Genomic DNA, 17,035 nt, shown 5'->3' on the forward strand with positions numbered 1-17,035 from the left:
TCTCCTCCTCTTCCTCTCTCCATCTTTGTGTCCCCCTCTCTCTATCTCTCTTACCCTTCTCTCCCACTGTCTCTCCTCTATATTTAGAAACTTTTAAAATAATTCTACAATTAAAATATTATCTTTAAAAAAAAATTATTTTGATGTCATACAATAATTTGTTTTTTTTTATATAATACATATTTAAATGCAAGATTTTAGATGTGTGTTGTACATTCACCTCGAGGGAAAATGTTAATTTTCCATTGAAATATTATCTAAAATTTCAAAAATACTAATGTTCCATCTACCTCCATCAGAGATACATAGAGTGATTCATGTCTTCCAATTGAAACTATTTAGGTTTTATTTCTTTAGGTAGCTTTAGGTTATGATTACTTCAATATTTTAAAAATATTATGTATTTCATTATTTCAAATTTATAAAAAAAAATAGGTTAAATAAAATTAACATATAGAGTCAGCTTGTATGACTCTTTTTGGGTTAATGACTCTTTTGTTAATGCCTACGACATATATCAACCACATTTATTAATGTGGTTGTGCTAGTATATATTATAATATAACAAATTTTATATTATATTAAAGTTAATAATATTATATTAATCCAAAAGTAATAAATGTAATATTAACATTAAATTATATTAATATTAAATTTGCCATATTAATGTCACATTTCATAATTTAATTTAGTAATAGTGATTTTTTTTAACATTGATATTGAATTTAATAAGGTTTATACATGACATGATAAAAAAAATTATAATAAAATTTGGAATTTTAAAATGAGGAAAAAACTTAAATTTTAAATCTTTATTGATTCTACAATATAAATTATGGGATTCACAAATAAAATTATAGAGGGTTGATTGAGGGTTTATGAAACCCTCAATCGAGCCTCTGAAGTCCTAAAATCCACAATTTCAACAACCCTTTTGCAAAATTTCCTGCAACACCAATTTGTACCCTAGCGAACTTAGGGAAAAAATTCTCCTTAGGTGGCATAGTTGATCATGTTGGATTCATGAAGGAATCATCTATCCAATGGCATATAAATTTGACATTTTAGGATTCATATGATATTTTAAATCTAATTTATTTTTTAATCTTTTATTAAGCGTGGTAGGACTGCATCTTCATTATATCCAACTTCTCACCCCGATCGAGGGGATAGAACTAGATTTGAACCCAAGGCTTTTGGTTTAGTGAGACTTCATTTCCAAGGTCATTTCCAATTGAACTACCCCAAGTGGAGTATATCTAATTTCTTTTAAAAATAATGCTTGAAATTGTTTTGAATAGTTTTAAAGAGGTTGAATAAAAAATAAATATCATAAAATGTAAACAATGAAAAAAATTCAAAAAATGTCGCTATCTTCGTTTACAAGTCCTCTTCAAAAGGGTACTCTTGGTTTTTAAATTTATTTAAATATTTAAAAAAAAAACTTATGCAAAAACATGTGCGTGTACATCATGATCATATTTGTATTTTTTTTAAATTACACATTCTAGACTAAGTTATGTTATGTGAACAGACACATACATCTTAGGATGTGTGAAAATTTGCAAGGACAAGAATTTCATTTCATGGAAAATTGACATATTATATTACTCTAATTTTTTTTTCAAAAAATATCATTAGGACAACAACATAATTCTCCACAATTTTTCTTTTTACGCTAAATCAAGATTCACAATGGTTATATGAATTTTGAGGGATTCAATTCAATAAAAGAGGAAAAACTTGAAATTTCATTGCCACATTTGACCCAAAGGTGTAACCCATCTTCATGCATTCACCCAATTGCACTAACCTGCTACTTCACGGCTCTTACACCTAGAAGAAAGTATTCTTATGAGTCATGGAGCACCCTGTAGAAGAACTAAATGAGTTATAACTAATTCCTACCTCATGTAATACAAGGATGTCCCTCTTGTTGTCACCTCTATAAGGTCCCTAAGATGATGGCCACTAGGAATACCACATACAATGACCTGACCTGTGGGAATAGTAGTTAGTCAAGTCTACATGCAGGGGAAGGGAATCGAGCCTGAAGCCTCGCTAGGTAGACCCACAATAATACATGCAGACCAACATCAACAAGACCAAATGAAGCAAGGTTGATCACTCTGCTAGCCTTAATGTGACCTCGTGATTGACCATTATGTTAGAAGGGCTTCCCAGGAAACATGCCACTACAAATGGATTTCCTCTACCTAAATAAAAGTACTAGGTTTGTTATTGTGGTATTGGAGAGTTTACCTCACTCCCCTAATCCAAGACCCTAGCACGATCTACTATGGCTTTTCTGCGAGATAAAGTAAAAGATATTGAATTAATTTTAATTAGGAATTAATTTAAACAATTGCTTATTATATCAAATTTGTATGGATGAAACATGTATTGTGTTTTTAAACTCATATTCAATGATAAACCATGCATAGAAATTCTCATGCAAATATTGATTTTAAGTGAACCTTGATCAGAGGAGAGTATGATCTGTTTCTTTCTCAAATGAAATGATGAGTATATTCCTCACACACTCTCATTAATCTCTCAAACACATAAAATAGATTAGAATCACAACTATAAAATAAAAACAAAAGAAGCCAAAAGAAAACAACTAAAAAACCTAATCAAAACAAAGAAACCTAACTAGAAATCAAACATGCAGTAAAAGGAAAAATCCAATCAATAAACACATTCTTAAGAATCCAAAAGAAAAAGGTTGGCAAGACGATGTTGACAGAGAGATATCTAGCTACCATTGCCACTACTATTAATCAAACCCAAGAGAGTTCAAAACCCTGAAAAAAGAGAAACAAATTAATTTATTGTAAGAAAATATGAGTATTTTAATAGTAACAACACACACAAAAATATGGAACTAAAGATAAACACCAAGTGGGAAAAAACATGTACTAAAAATCAAAATAAATTACAGGTAAAACCCTACCAAAACCCTAATTTAAAGGCTTCAACACTATGGTGTAGACCAAACTAATACATGTTGGGATATCAACACTCTGGTGCAGAGTTAGCTAAGCAAAAAAAGGCCTATGAATTCTCTAGTACTAACTCGAGCAATGCATTGGTAGGGAAAAATCTTGATCCTTGGTATTTTAGCATCAGGGTTTCAAATCCAAACTAATTCTATGTCTCATAAGTTTTTTATAATTTTGAGGAAATTGCAATAATTAAGCTACAAAATCAGATAAAAACTACAAAAATGCACTCACTAGGACTCCCCACTAGAGTTGCCATTTCTATTTAAGGTAGAAATTTCACTTGCAGTAGAAAGTTACTTTAACGCTAGCAATCTTTCGCAAGACTTGCCCAAATGGAGGGTGTTTTGGTAAAATATTAATAGAAGAAAATCCCAATTCATGCATTCCTATATAAGAAATTATAGAGAGAGTAAAGAAGCCATACCTCTTATCGAGAAGAGTTGGCTAGTCTGTGCATCCAGCTTATGGAAACCTATGAAGATTTCTATTGATGTCCATACTTTTGAATACCTACACACAACAGAGAAAATATCCAAACCATATACCATGCAATATTTGTTAGCCTTAACATAAAACAAAATTTTTAATCAACATGTTAATACAAGAGAGTAGCATGATAAAATGTGATAGAGGGTGAAACACTTTGATTTTGTATTATGCCAAAGTTTGTACATTGGTGCACATTTCCGTGGCATTCATCTGCAATACTCCCCTCTGATCCTGATTTAAACAGGAACACAAAAAATTACACATATAACCATACATATGAGATGCAACATAAATAATACTTTATTCCATTGTTGTAAAATATTGAAATATGATTACAAACAGAAATGGAAATAAGCTAGCTAGGGTGATGGTAGCTTATCTATGAGAAGAGATGTGGTGGCTACATGCCTCTAAACTCTATTACAATGAGGCTCAAAGGCCTATTTATCGTTGAGAAAAAATGGAAAACCCTAAACATCCAAAAACCTAACCCTAGAAGATGAAACGCCAAATTGTGGGCCCCATTTGGGTAAATTGGTACATCAACTTCTTGGGGTCGTAACTTTGGCATACGATCTCTGTTTGATGCGCACAATATCTCATTAGAGATATCTATCTGAGAAATACAACTTTGGGAAGAGAAACATCGGTCCATGGACCCATGTTACTTCCAGGTTTCCCAAAAACGTCATTTATTGCCTCAAAATGGCTCCAGGAGTTCAGGACCTGAAAAACTGCTAAAAATAGTAAATTGTGCTACAATTAAGGAAACTGAAAAGTTGAAAGAAACAATGGTGGGGGTCCAAGTGGAATTGGAGGGTGGCCATCAATATCCACCTACATCATTCCTCCCCCCTTAGGAAGCAATGGTCCCCATTGCATTGAGTTCCTCCATGAGATGAGGAAACTTCTGCCGAACTTGATCCCTGGTGAAGGAATTGGCCTGCTTTGACAACTTGATACAGTTGGATATTCTATTGGCGAGTGTGCTTGATTTGTGTGTCCATGATTTGATCAGTTTCAGCTTGTTCCATGCAATCTAGATTTAACTATGTGGGTGTGAGTTGTTCTGCAATGTCGGATGTGTCTAGTAATGGTGGAAAGTATGGCCGAAGGCAGTCCACATTGAACACTAGGTGCAGGCCAAGGAATGGGGAATTCTGAACTCAAATTCATTGTCTCCCATAGCCTTGGTAATGGTGTAAAGACCATATCAGAGTGGTATGTGTTTCTGATAGGCTCAAGTAAGGTATTCCTTTTGCAAATGTAACCAGACTTTGTCACCCACCTGAAACTTGTGTGGCACCTGATGTTGATCATGTCACTGCTTGTACTTGGCATTTGATTTCTTCAAAATGTCATAGACCTACTAGCGAATATGTTGGATTTTCTCAATGAATTTGTTTGCCTTATCTATTTCGAACTAGACATGAGCCAAATCTGTGTGAGTAGCTGCAAATGGCATGGCCACATCAATGAGAGATAGTGGCTCAAATCCCAAGCCCACCTCAAAATGGTTGTGGCCAGTCGAACTATGGAGAGCCTGGTTATAGTTGTGTTTAACATAGGGGAGTCTCTAATCCCATTTGCATGGATGCTTTGAGTTGTACATGCACAAAATGTGTACGATCATACTATTGACAACCTCTATTTGGTCATCAGTTTGGGCATGGAAGGTTGTGGACTTAGTGAGTTTGGTTTCCAACATCGACCAGAGACTGGACCAAAATTTACTGAAGAACCTTCTATCCTAATCTGAGATGATAGACTGTGGGATCTGAAAGTGTACCCACACTCATTCAAAGAAGAGTTTAGCAATGGCTTCTGCTGTGATATCCTTCTTGCAGGCCGCCATAATGGCCATCTTCGAGAACCTGTAGACAACCACAAAAACACAGTCATTTCCATGCTTAGTAGAAGGAAGGCCCAACATGTAATCCATGGAGATGGATTCCCAAGGTTGACTAGGGGTAGGCAGCAGGGTATAGAGGCCTTGCTTATTAATGGTCGGTTTGGCAATGGTGTAGGCAGTGCATGATCTAATGTACTTCCTGACATCCTATCGAAGATTCGGCCAATAGAAATACTTCTGCAGTACTACCACCGTTTCCTCGACCCTCAAATGCCCAGTAGCCTGACTGTAGTGTGCTTCCCAAATCATCTTGGCATGATCGCTTGAAGGAATACAAAGGTGACCTAGGAGGCATAACAGGGCATCCGGGAGGTGAAAATCTAGAACATGTTGACCCTCGAAGAGAGTTTGGTATGTGTGGCCGAATTCTGGATCACTTTTTTAGAGAAGTGGCCAATCAAAAGTCTCATGCCCACAAGAGTTGAGCACAGTGGTTAACACCATGACCTATAGTCGACTAAGGCAATCTGCAACATTATTGATGCTACCCTTCTTATACTTGATATTCAAATGGAACTATTGCAGGTATGTGGACCACTTCTAATGGAAATCATTCTGCAATTTCCCTTGGGTCTTTATGAACTACAGGGGCCGATGGTCTGTGTGGATGATTGTTTCCTTCCCCAAAATGTAATGCTTCCATTGTCAGCAAGCCTCCACAATGGAATACATATCTTTGTCATAAGTGGGATACTTCCAGACTGTGTCTGAAAGTGTCTCACTGTGATATGCCACTAGATACCCGTGTTAAGTAAGGACTGCCCCAATAGCATAGTCAAAGGCATCTATCTTGAACTCAAATGGTTGTTGGAAGTCTGGTAATGTGAGCACTGGTGCTGAGCAGAGGCGATATTTCAACTCTGTGAATGCCTTCTGTTGAGATTCAGACCAAAATAATTTTTCTTTCGCTCCTCCCTTTGTGAATTGACACAAGGGCCAAGTGATATGAGAAAATCCCAACACAAACCTACAATAGAAGTTCGCAAGACCTAGAAAGTTGCGGAGCTCTATCAAAGTGGTTGGAGATGGCCAATCTCGAATGACTTAGATCTTGGCTGGATCCACATGCACCCCCCGTTCATTAATAATGTATCCCAGATACTGAACCTAGGTCATGCTAAAAGTGCATTTCTCCAAATTGGCACATAACTTGTGTTTCCGCAGTGTTTGGAGAACCTGTCGGATGTGGTGGAGGTGCTCTTCCCAACTCTCGCTGAAGCTCAGGATGTCATCCAAGTATACCACTACAAATGAGTCGGTGAATGGCCGAAAAAAGTCATTCATTAGCCTCATGAAGGTTTTAGGATAATTCGTCAATCTGAAAGGCATAACCAACCATTCAAAAAGGCCCTCCTTGGCTTTGAAGGTAGTTTTCCACACATCGGAGGGTTCGATTGGTACCTAGTGATATCCTAACTTCAAATTGATCTTGCTAAAATATTTTCCCCCCTTCAATTGGTCCAAGAGGTAATCAATCCGTGGGATCAGGTACCTATTATGGAGAGTGATCTTGTTCGATGCCCAATAGTCAATATAGAGTCTCCAAGTCCCATCCTTCTTCTATACCAACATGATTGGGCTCCCATAGGGCGATGAACTCAGACAGATGTGACCTTTATGCAACAACTCCTAAATCTGCCTCTTGATTTCATTGTTCTCCAGAATGGAGAGCCGATAGATTGGTCCATTGGGGAATGGTGCTCCTAGGGTCAGATCGATGGAGTGCTTGACGTGACAGTGTAGAGGAACCCCTTTGGGGGAGGTGAAGATGTCCTCATACTCCTCCATGACCTTGTCCATCTATAGTTGTCGTGCGGAGGGGTCCTGTCTAGAGGTTGTGGCCACCGCATTCTTCTTTCCTTGAGGGAGTATAATCAGGAAAATAAATTTCCCAGTTTTGGAAATGAGCTTACTGCATCGCTTTGTAGTAACCAAAGAGATGGTCGTAGGCAGTGCTACCTCTGGTATCCTGTACAACTTAGTTCCCAAAGTAATAATAACAGCACGGGGCCTTGATTCATACACAACATGTCACTTCCACAAGTATGGTTGTCCTAATAATGCATCACAAACATAAAGTGGAGCAATGTCACACATTACCTCATCCATGAAGGGCTTGATGTTATATGGAAGGTAACACTGCTGGCTCACGCGAAGATCTCGTCCTTGGTGAAGCCACTCAATGGTGTACAATTGTGGATGTGTTGTGGTTAGTAAGTCCAGCTGCTTCATGACCTCTATCAAAATGTGGTTCTTTTGGCTCCCACTTTCGACAATGACTAAAGTGAGGAGCCCTTTACCCACATTTGGGAGTGGAAGAGGTTCTCCTCCTCCTATGGATCTTCGAGTTCCTCCTTCTGGATCTTCGTGGTGGCGACGGTGGCGTTGGGCTCCGCATTGATAATCTTCTTCCCTTTGTCATTCCCCTTGTCGGGTTCTGACTTAGAGTTGGAACATGCATCTGATTCTAAAACCTTTAGCTCGGCCACTAGTGACTACTTGGCCTGACACTCACTTGTGTTGTGAGTGGAGCTCTTATGGAACTCACATCACTTTCCTGCGTCCTTTTTCGGCTTTACGGCAATGTTATTTTCTTGCAGCTTTGGCAGGTTATCTTGGGCTGCCCCGTCTTGGCTTTGTCCTTTGTTCTACAGTTGTGGGGCACCTTTCCCTTGCATCGGATTTACATATCCAAAGTCTTGCTTCTTCTATTTAAACTTTCTCTCCATCTTGATGGCATATCGGTATGTTGTGCCGAGCTAGGAGATGTTCAAGAATTCTATTTCTTCCTAGATGTACCTGTGCAAGCAGCCGTGGTATTTGAGTACCAAATGCTGCTCCAAATCCTTGATACCCAACTTTATGTGAAGGGTATGGAAAATATTGGTAAACTCCAGCATGTCTTGGTCCCTTCCCTACCACAGCGTGGTCCACTTTATGTATTGATCCTCATAGCTTCTGACAGGGTAGTATTGCTCCTTGATGGCAACCCAGAATGAATTTCAAGTGGGTGCGGCTAAAAACAGTGAGGCTGTACTTTCATCCTTCTTCTCGTAGTAGGTTTCCCACCATTCCTTGACATGGGGGGCGGCTTTGAGAAGATCAAAAGTAATCTTTTCCTGGACGAAAAAATCATGAACAGAAAAATACCCTTATTGCAAATTTAACCATTTATCTACGACGCCTGCATCTATCTGATCCTCAAATATGGGAATCTCAAACTTAACTTATACCTTAAAGGGTGTGGCACTTCCAGAGTAGTTGCTAGAAGTAGATGTGTCACCCCTGGGTAGCCGTTGAAGGATCTAGGAAAAGTTGTCCATCATCGTGTTCCTTTGTCACTCGAGGGCCTCTTCAAGAAATATTTTGATAGGATCTCCTACCCCCTAGTCTTTCTTTTCATCCGCCATGGGAGGCTATCGGGATTTGCGAGGTTGGTCTTGCAAAGGTTCGACCAGTTCAAGCCCTAACTCCTTATATCCCGACCTCGTTGGGAACATGCAAAGAAATACAGAGAAAGAGCAAACCACTCTGATACCACTGATCCGGATTTAAAAAAGAATGCAACAAATTACAGATATAACCATACATATAGAGATGCAGCATAAATAATACTTCATTTCATTACTGTAAAATACTGAAATATGCTTACAAACAGAAATGGAAATAAACTAGCTACGGCGATGGTAGTTTATCTCTAAGAAGAGATGCGGCAGCTACATGCCTCTGAAATTTGTTACAATTATTGTTGAGAAACAATGGAAAACCCTAAACATCCAAAAACCTAACCCTAGAAGATGAAATGCCAAACTGTGGGCCCCGTTTGGGTAAATTGGTACATCAACTTCCTGGGGTCATAACTTTGGCATACGATCTCCGTTTAATGTGTACAATATCTCGTTAGAAAGATCTATCCAAGAACTACAACTTTGGGAAGAAAATCATCAGTCCATGGGCCCATTTTACTCTCATTTTTCCCAAAAAATGTCGTTTAGGGACTCAAAACGGCTCCAGAAGTTCAGGACCCAAAAACCTGCTAAAAATAGTAAACTATGCTATAATTAAGGAAACTGAAAAGCTGAAAGAAACAATGGTGGGGGTCTAAGTGGAATTGGCAGGTGGCCACCAATATCCACCTAGATCACCCTCACTAACGACTCACTATCTAATGGACCTGTAATGATGGATTATCACTGGGGAAACTATGATCTATTGAGAGACTACTTTTTATATATTTTCCTAGGTAGTGACCACATCAAATCTTGACATCTTCTCGTCCATGTCTGCTCCTTTGATCCTTATCCTTTTTTAGTGATCAATTTTGACCTAATCCAACCTTATCCATGCAATTTCTCACTCTCTTCCTCCATCACAATGTAACTAAGGCATTGTTGGCTCATTGTTGTGTGAAGCCAGTGTAAACAATGTGTTTTTTGGCCAAGTGTTGCTACAACTACAGGGGAGCATTGAAGACATCAATTCATATCTTTTGAGTTTTCTACAAATAAATTTTGACAACCTCACTTTGCAGATGATTCTCCCTTCTAATAAACTGAAGGGAATGACTTTTTAAGCTATAACAGAGTGCATTATCAAGATATTATTTGTGATAAATTACTCGTTAAATAATAAATTAACAGAAAAATATAATAATTATTAAAATAGAACATTTGATTTTTCAGTTAAAAAATAATTTATTTATCTATTTTTTATAATTTAATACATTTTATTTTATTCTATAAATACAAAATAAAAATCATAAAACAAAACAAAATATAAAACAGAAAAAACAAAAATTAAATAAAACAATATTAAACATAAGAAACATGAAAGAAATATATTAGGGATTTTTATTTTATTATTATACAATTTAGTGCTTTGAAACTTGAAAATTGAATTTAATACTTTTGTTAAGGAATTCCAATGATTTATCGAACATAAATTTATGATGGTAATTGTTTGTTATAAATAAAAGAATATTAAACATAAGAAACATGAAAGAAATGTAATAGGGGTTTTTATTCTATTATTATACAATTTAGTGCTTTGAAACTTGAAAATTGAATTAAATACTTTTGTTAAGGAATTCCAATGATTTATTGAACATAAATTTATGATGGTAACTGTTTATTTAAAATATGAAAACTTATATATGTATGGCGGGTAATTGTTTATTTAAAATATGAAAACGTTAATAGCCGCCTTACTCTAAATAGTATGGCAGGTAAATTAGATATCAAACCAATTAAAGATGAAATGAAAAAATTGATAGAATTAGACCATGAGTATAACAAAAGGGCCTTGAACCTTATAATATTCAGTTTGAAAGAGGAGGTAGACAAGGATACTTTAGCCATAGACCAAACATAATTACATAACAGATTACAAATTGAAACAACGTGTCTCACAGAAGCAACAAGGTTGGGAAAACTAACTGAGAATAAAGGAAGGTTGATCCAAATAAAGGTGAGCTCTACTGACCATAAGCATGACATAGTTAGTAAAACCTCAAGTCTAAAAGGAACGGGAATATTTATAAATGAAGATCTCATTCTAGAAGATCAAGAAGAATTAAGAAAGAAGGTTCAAAAGGTAAAGGAAGCTAGGAAGGAAGGAAAATGGGCAATAATCAAAAATAGAAAAGTCGTTATTCGAGATAGAAACCAAAAATATAATAATAAATAGAAATTCAACATGCTCCGAATTATTTCTTGGAACTGTCAGGGCTTTCCATGGAACAAAGGCCCCAAGCTAAGTTGGATCTCAAATGATGTTGATATTATTTTGCTTGTTGAAACTTGGGAGCATGAAGAAGCTAAGGTCCCTAACATAGATGCCTTTACACTATGGTCTACCTGGAACAAGCGATCCTCCCATAGAGGCAATGGGGGTATAGCTTGTTACATTAAGAAGAACATCTCTCCCCATGCTAGGATTTATAAAAATGACCCTTACAACCAATATAATTAGATAGAGATTACTGACATTTATGATAAAAAGACATACATAGCAATCTGTTATTTCCCCCCCATCAATTCTAACTTCTATAAGAAAAAGAATCTAGATAAAAATAGTCCTTACAATGGTTTGGAGAATGATATTTCTAGCGTATCCTTTTAATGGGTGACTTTAATGCTCGAACTTCAAGCAACCAAGCTATCCTTCTAAGCAATAATTCCAACCTTAATCCTCTTTGGTTAGATGAAGATCTTCCTCTGGCTAGCCGGTACAAAAGGAGCTTTGAAGACCGTAGGGAGAATTTGTTTGGGTCAGAGCTAGTCAAGCTCTATAGTTCTCACGATCTCATAATTTTCAACGGTCTAAAGAAGTGGCCTAATTCTAGCCAGATGACTTGCATCCATGGGCTTGGTAGTAGCGTGGTAGACTATGTTATCTCTGCTCTCCCTTTATACAACAAAATAATAAATTTTGACATCTTAAATGACCACGAGCCTGACTCTGATCATAGGCCTTTATTTATAACTCTCAATTTTGTCATGAATAGAGATCCCATAGAAGACAATACTTAAATCCAAAAGAACTTAATCTTTGATAGAAATAAAAAAGATCTCTTTCTAAATGGATTAAAAACTAATTTGATTCCTTTATCTAGTATAGACAACGTAGAAGAACTCTATCATAATTTTACTACAACCCTCTCGTATTCTATTAACAAGTTCTCAATAGAAGTTTCAAGTAATAAAAGAAATAGCAAAACCAACCCATGGCATAAGATTGTAAAAGTGCAAGGAGAGCAATAATGGAAGTTGTTGATGAAAATCTTAAAATTGACAAGATAAAAATATAAAAAGCCCTAACTAAAAGGGAAAAAAGGCAATATATTCGTAAAATACAAGAGAATGTCTTACACCTCTCTAAGGTAGCTTATAAGAAATTCTGGAGGCAGATTCTAACTAGGAAAACTAAAGATAATAATAAAATTTCTTTGCACAACTGGAATTCCTATCTTAAAAAGCTTTATGAATCTCCAAATATCATGGATAACTTTGAACCCTGCTCACTACAAAAGAATTTTTCTCATTAGAAGATATTGATTTTGGGATTAATCGTTTGGCTTATGGGAAAGCTAAGGACATTGAAGGTTACCAGGTGGAAACCCTAAAAATTGGAGGTCCTGTCCTCATCCCCCACATCCACAATATTTTCAATCAAGCAGTCAAGCAAGGGTTCCCTAAACCATGGAATCAAAGCCTCATTATCCCTATTTTTAAAAGTGGGGATACAAATAACCCCTCTAATTATCAGACAATTATGATCAACCCTCTCCTAGCCAAGTTATATGGCATTATTTTGCAAAAGAAGTTGAGCATATGGCTGGAAAGTAAAGGTAAGCAGGCTAAAGGCCAAGTGGGTTTTAGAAGGCAACACTCAACAACGGACCAGCTCGTTACACTTAGGATCATTATGGAGGAAGGCTACAATGATAAATCCAATCTTTTTTGTTGCTTTATGGACTTTAGAGAGGCTTTCAATACGATTCCTAGAAACAACCTATGGAATAGATTAGAAGAGTTAAAGCTTCCTTTTGAGTTGAGAGTTGTCGCTATAAGGTTATACAAGAATGTAATTTCCAGGTTAAAGAGTAACGAGGGGTGGTCGAAAGATATTAAGTGTAATATCGGAGTTAAACAAGGTTGCCCCCTCTCCCCTACCCTATTTGGCATTTACATCGACAAGCTAGAAGGTTTTTTAGAGGAAGCAGGATGTGCTGGCATAATCTTAGCTAGGATAGTCATCATCCTTCTTCTCTACGTTGACGATATCGTTCTTCTCACAAGATACCCATTTGATCTTGATACTTACACTTCTTAAGGATTTCTGCTCTACCATGGGTATGATTGTTAATACTGAGAAAAACATAACAAAACTCAACTCATATGTAAATTTCTACTAAATTTTGATCAATGATGAAATTGGGAAGGAGAATCCATTTACAGTAAAATTAGCTTTAATGGGAATTGGATATCTTCCCTTCTTTTGCACCCGATGATACTGTGCATCCAGAATTGCAAGACAGTGAACAAATCAACTTTCTAAAATGCGGGCGTAGAGTTCTATTCCGTAGGTTGGAGTGCACATGCATATTTTTGAGTTGGTGGATTAAGGGTTGGAGTGCACATGCAAATTTTGTGTTGGTGGATTGGATTTAGAGCATTGTCACTGCATTGGCAAAATTGAAAGAATATCGAAGTGCATTGCCGGATAGTTTGACCCGAGGAGATAGGAAATGGCATAATGAGGTGTTTTAAACTCAGTCTCGTCAATCCTCTGTCAAAATAAAAATCACCAAGGAAACTAAATAAGGGAGTCCGTCTAATTTCATAGTATCATTTCTGCCTTTTACTGTTAGGAAGTCATGCGGAAAGATTCTGTTCCAAAGTCATGAAAACAGTTTTCATACCTCTTGTTAGATGAAGGGGAGTTCTATATCCAAGACTGGATAGCAACCTGCAGGCAGGGTTCATTGGATGGTTTGCAGAAAATTCAACTGCTATCTTGGTAGCTACACCAAATGAAGGGACGCTTGCGTTTGTGTTCTAAATCAATATTCTTTGAGCCTGATAACTTTTCAGTGCCAATCATCAGGTTCTCTATGAACAAAGTTAAAAGGGTTGAGGCGTTAACAGAAACACCCAGCTCATCTAACTCTGTGAATGGGAAATGGTTGGGGACACAAGAAGGTTTTGTTTTAGAGGCAGCTCTACATGTGAAAATGAAGAAGAATGGAATTGATGCTCCATATGTTTTTGAGAAGCAAGATAGTATATGGTGGCTTGCCTTAGAATTTTCACCTGTAGAATAGTTTCTCAAACAGGCTAAATCCTTCATTTCAATAAATCTTCTTCCAAACATAGAAAGAGACATGGTATTGTACAATACAAGAACTCAAAAAGAAGCTCAAGCTCATTTTGATACTACCAGCTTAGTGGATTTAAATGAGAAGATTTCCCTTGATCTTCCTGCAGCATAGGTGATGCCTTGGATTCGGAGATATTATAAAAGAAAGACTCCAGATTTGTCTGATCTGAAATGCTTTCGCGACCTCTCCAAGCGAATAGGAGCTCTTAATCCTGACCGACTTGCTATATTCAAGGATCGCTACTCACAGATGATTGAAAGTGGTACCTCTGAGCCACCATTTTTGTATGGGACACACTATTCGACTCCTCGCTATGTGCTATATTGGCTTGTCCGTTCAGCCCCTGCTCACATGCTTCATTTGCAGAATGGACGCTTTGACACACCAGATCGACTTTTTGTTAGCATGGAAGAACCTTGGCAAAATGTCCTAAATAATATTGCTAACCTGAAGGAGCTTATTCCAGAATTTTTCAGTTTACCATCTGATTTTCTTAGAATAAGGGATAACCTTAAATTTGGAACACGACAGAGAGGAGACATTGTCGGGGATATAATATTGCCACCATGGGCAAATGATGCAAATGATTTCATTATTAAACATAGAGAAGCTCTGGAATGTGAGCATGTTTCTCAACATCTGCATGAATGGATAGACCTCATTTTTGGTTATAAGCAGCGTGGAATGGCTACTTTGGTGGCAGATAACTTATTTCATTTTCTATCATATGAGGGTACAGTTGATTTGGAGAAGATAGACGATCCCATCAAACGTGCTGAGCTTGAAGTTCAGATTCATGAATTTGGGCAAGTGCCACAACAAATTTTTGAGGAACCTCACCCCACACAATTTCCTCATGAGAAAAATGTTGGAGTTGCTTCATTTTTCATCAATGTGTCGGCGGAGCACTTGAATTGGCTTTCCTCACTGGTTCTTGTACACATGAAAGATACACAGGACCTCAAATACGGAAATTATATCAGACACAAAAGGATGTCTATGATAACACTGAAAGAATTTCTCTTGTAAGTTCTTATGATCGTGTTCAAGTGTTAGAGGGCGAAAAAACTGTGTTTGCATACCCGTGGCAGTGTTATAGGAGGTGCGTGCTGCGCGTTGAGGCTACGCGCTGCGCGTTGAGGCTACGCGTTGCGTGTTGAGTCTCAGAGCCAAAGAAATTTTGCTAATGCACCCAGTGTCGTATCAAAACACCTCAATCAACTTGCAACAAGAAATGTCTTTGATATTCAACCACAGGGGACTCTGCACTGGTTCCAGTTTTGATTGAATACTCCGGCTATTGCTCAACAAGGAGTATCTACGGGGACAAATTTGCTTTGTAATACATTTGAAGAGGTTGCTCTACAAGGCAGATATTCTGGTCACGTGGACTACTGTTTGGAAGACTCATGCGCATGGATGATAACAAACAAATGCATTGCCTCCATCACGCAACTTTCCTACCTAGAGACTTTTGTATCAGTTGGTTGTGTCTGTATAGATGACAAAGGCCTTGATTTGCTCAAGAATGGTTGCAAAACATTGCAGAGGCTTGATGTTTTGAAATGTCAGAGCATGATTTCGACTGGTATAATTTCCCTTGCAAATGGATGTATAGTCTTGAGGCAACTAAGCTTAGCCTATTGCGTCCCTGTCACAAATGCTCTTCTTGCAAGCTTCGACGAGTATGACAGCCTGCAGTCGATACAATTTGATGGCTGTGAAGTTTCTAGCTCAGGTTTGAAGTCTTTTGGGAAAAGCCGCAAGTCTCTGATGGAATTGAGCTTAAGCAAGTGTTCTGGGTGACAGATGAAGGAATCTCAACACTTGTGGGAGGATTCGAATGTGGTGACATCGATGGAATCTTCAGTGCAACGAAATCCAACTATTCAGTATGGGTTTCAGGATTTGTTCCTCTACTAATTGGCATGGATGAACCATCTCTGGTAAAGGAATTCAGTAGTAAATTGATAAATATGAAGCCGGAAATCAAACTTGTGTTGCAAAAGCCATCTTCCAGAGTGATATGCGACGTGAAGACCTCGTGTAACATCATCCAGACCAAGAAGGACATAACGGTTCCATTGAGCGTGCCATATTACATGCAGTGCAGCCTTGGAGGAGAGAAGAATTTGGCGCACATCCTTGACACCTGGCCCTTCACTTCATAATATCTTGCGAGCGAAGTTGTTAAATTTCCTCCTTGTAATAATAAAAGGGCGAAGGAAAGTGAAAAGTCAGAACACTAAAGCCAAAAATAAACGAAGACATCGACCACAATAGAAAAATAGGAACCGATCTCCTACTAATGACTTTAGTTAATAATCCAAATGGATTTGCACTCCAATTTTTAGTCTTTTTGGTTAGTCATTAGAGAATTTCGAGGAGAAGGTTGTTCTCTGTTCTATTTTTGTAACTTCAGGAGAAACAACGCCCTTGTTTTGGGTCGTTCTGTTTTCTTCTAGTATAGTTTATTTATTGTATGGCAAATGATTTGTAAGGGTTGGGGTGAGAAAAAATTCTGAGAGGTGTGCGTGGAGAAAAACAGAGTTTCATTGTACAGCTTTTTGACAGAGATTTTAATGAAAATACACAGCTCTGGCTTCTGAGATTCCTGTGGTATGAAATTTAACATTTGTCTTTTCCTATGTCTCATATGTATCTTGTAATGTTTTTCATTTCATTCCTAACTCATTTCTGTTGAATACTTTTAAGTGAGAAAGGCAGAATTCAATTTATTTGCTC

The 17,035-nt window shown here is 37.3% G+C and overlaps 2 pseudogenes; both read left to right on the plus strand.

Moving 5' to 3' along the window:
- Positions 1 to 13,786: 13,786 nt before the first annotated feature.
- Positions 13,787 to 14,401, plus strand: LOC149167423 (uncharacterized; annotated as a pseudogene).
- A 3-nt stretch (positions 14,402 to 14,404) lies between these two features.
- LOC149167424 (uncharacterized) lies at positions 14,405 to 15,319 on the plus strand (annotated as a pseudogene).
- Positions 15,320 to 17,035: the final 1,716 nt, after the last annotated feature.

Source organism: Pinus tabuliformis, chromosome 5_1 (genome assembly GCF_031772625.1).
Source record: "Pinus tabuliformis cultivar Carrire ecotype Pingquan chromosome 5_1, CPIR1, whole genome shotgun sequence".
Classification (NCBI taxonomy): domain Eukaryota; kingdom Viridiplantae; phylum Streptophyta; class Pinopsida; order Pinales; family Pinaceae; genus Pinus; species Pinus tabuliformis.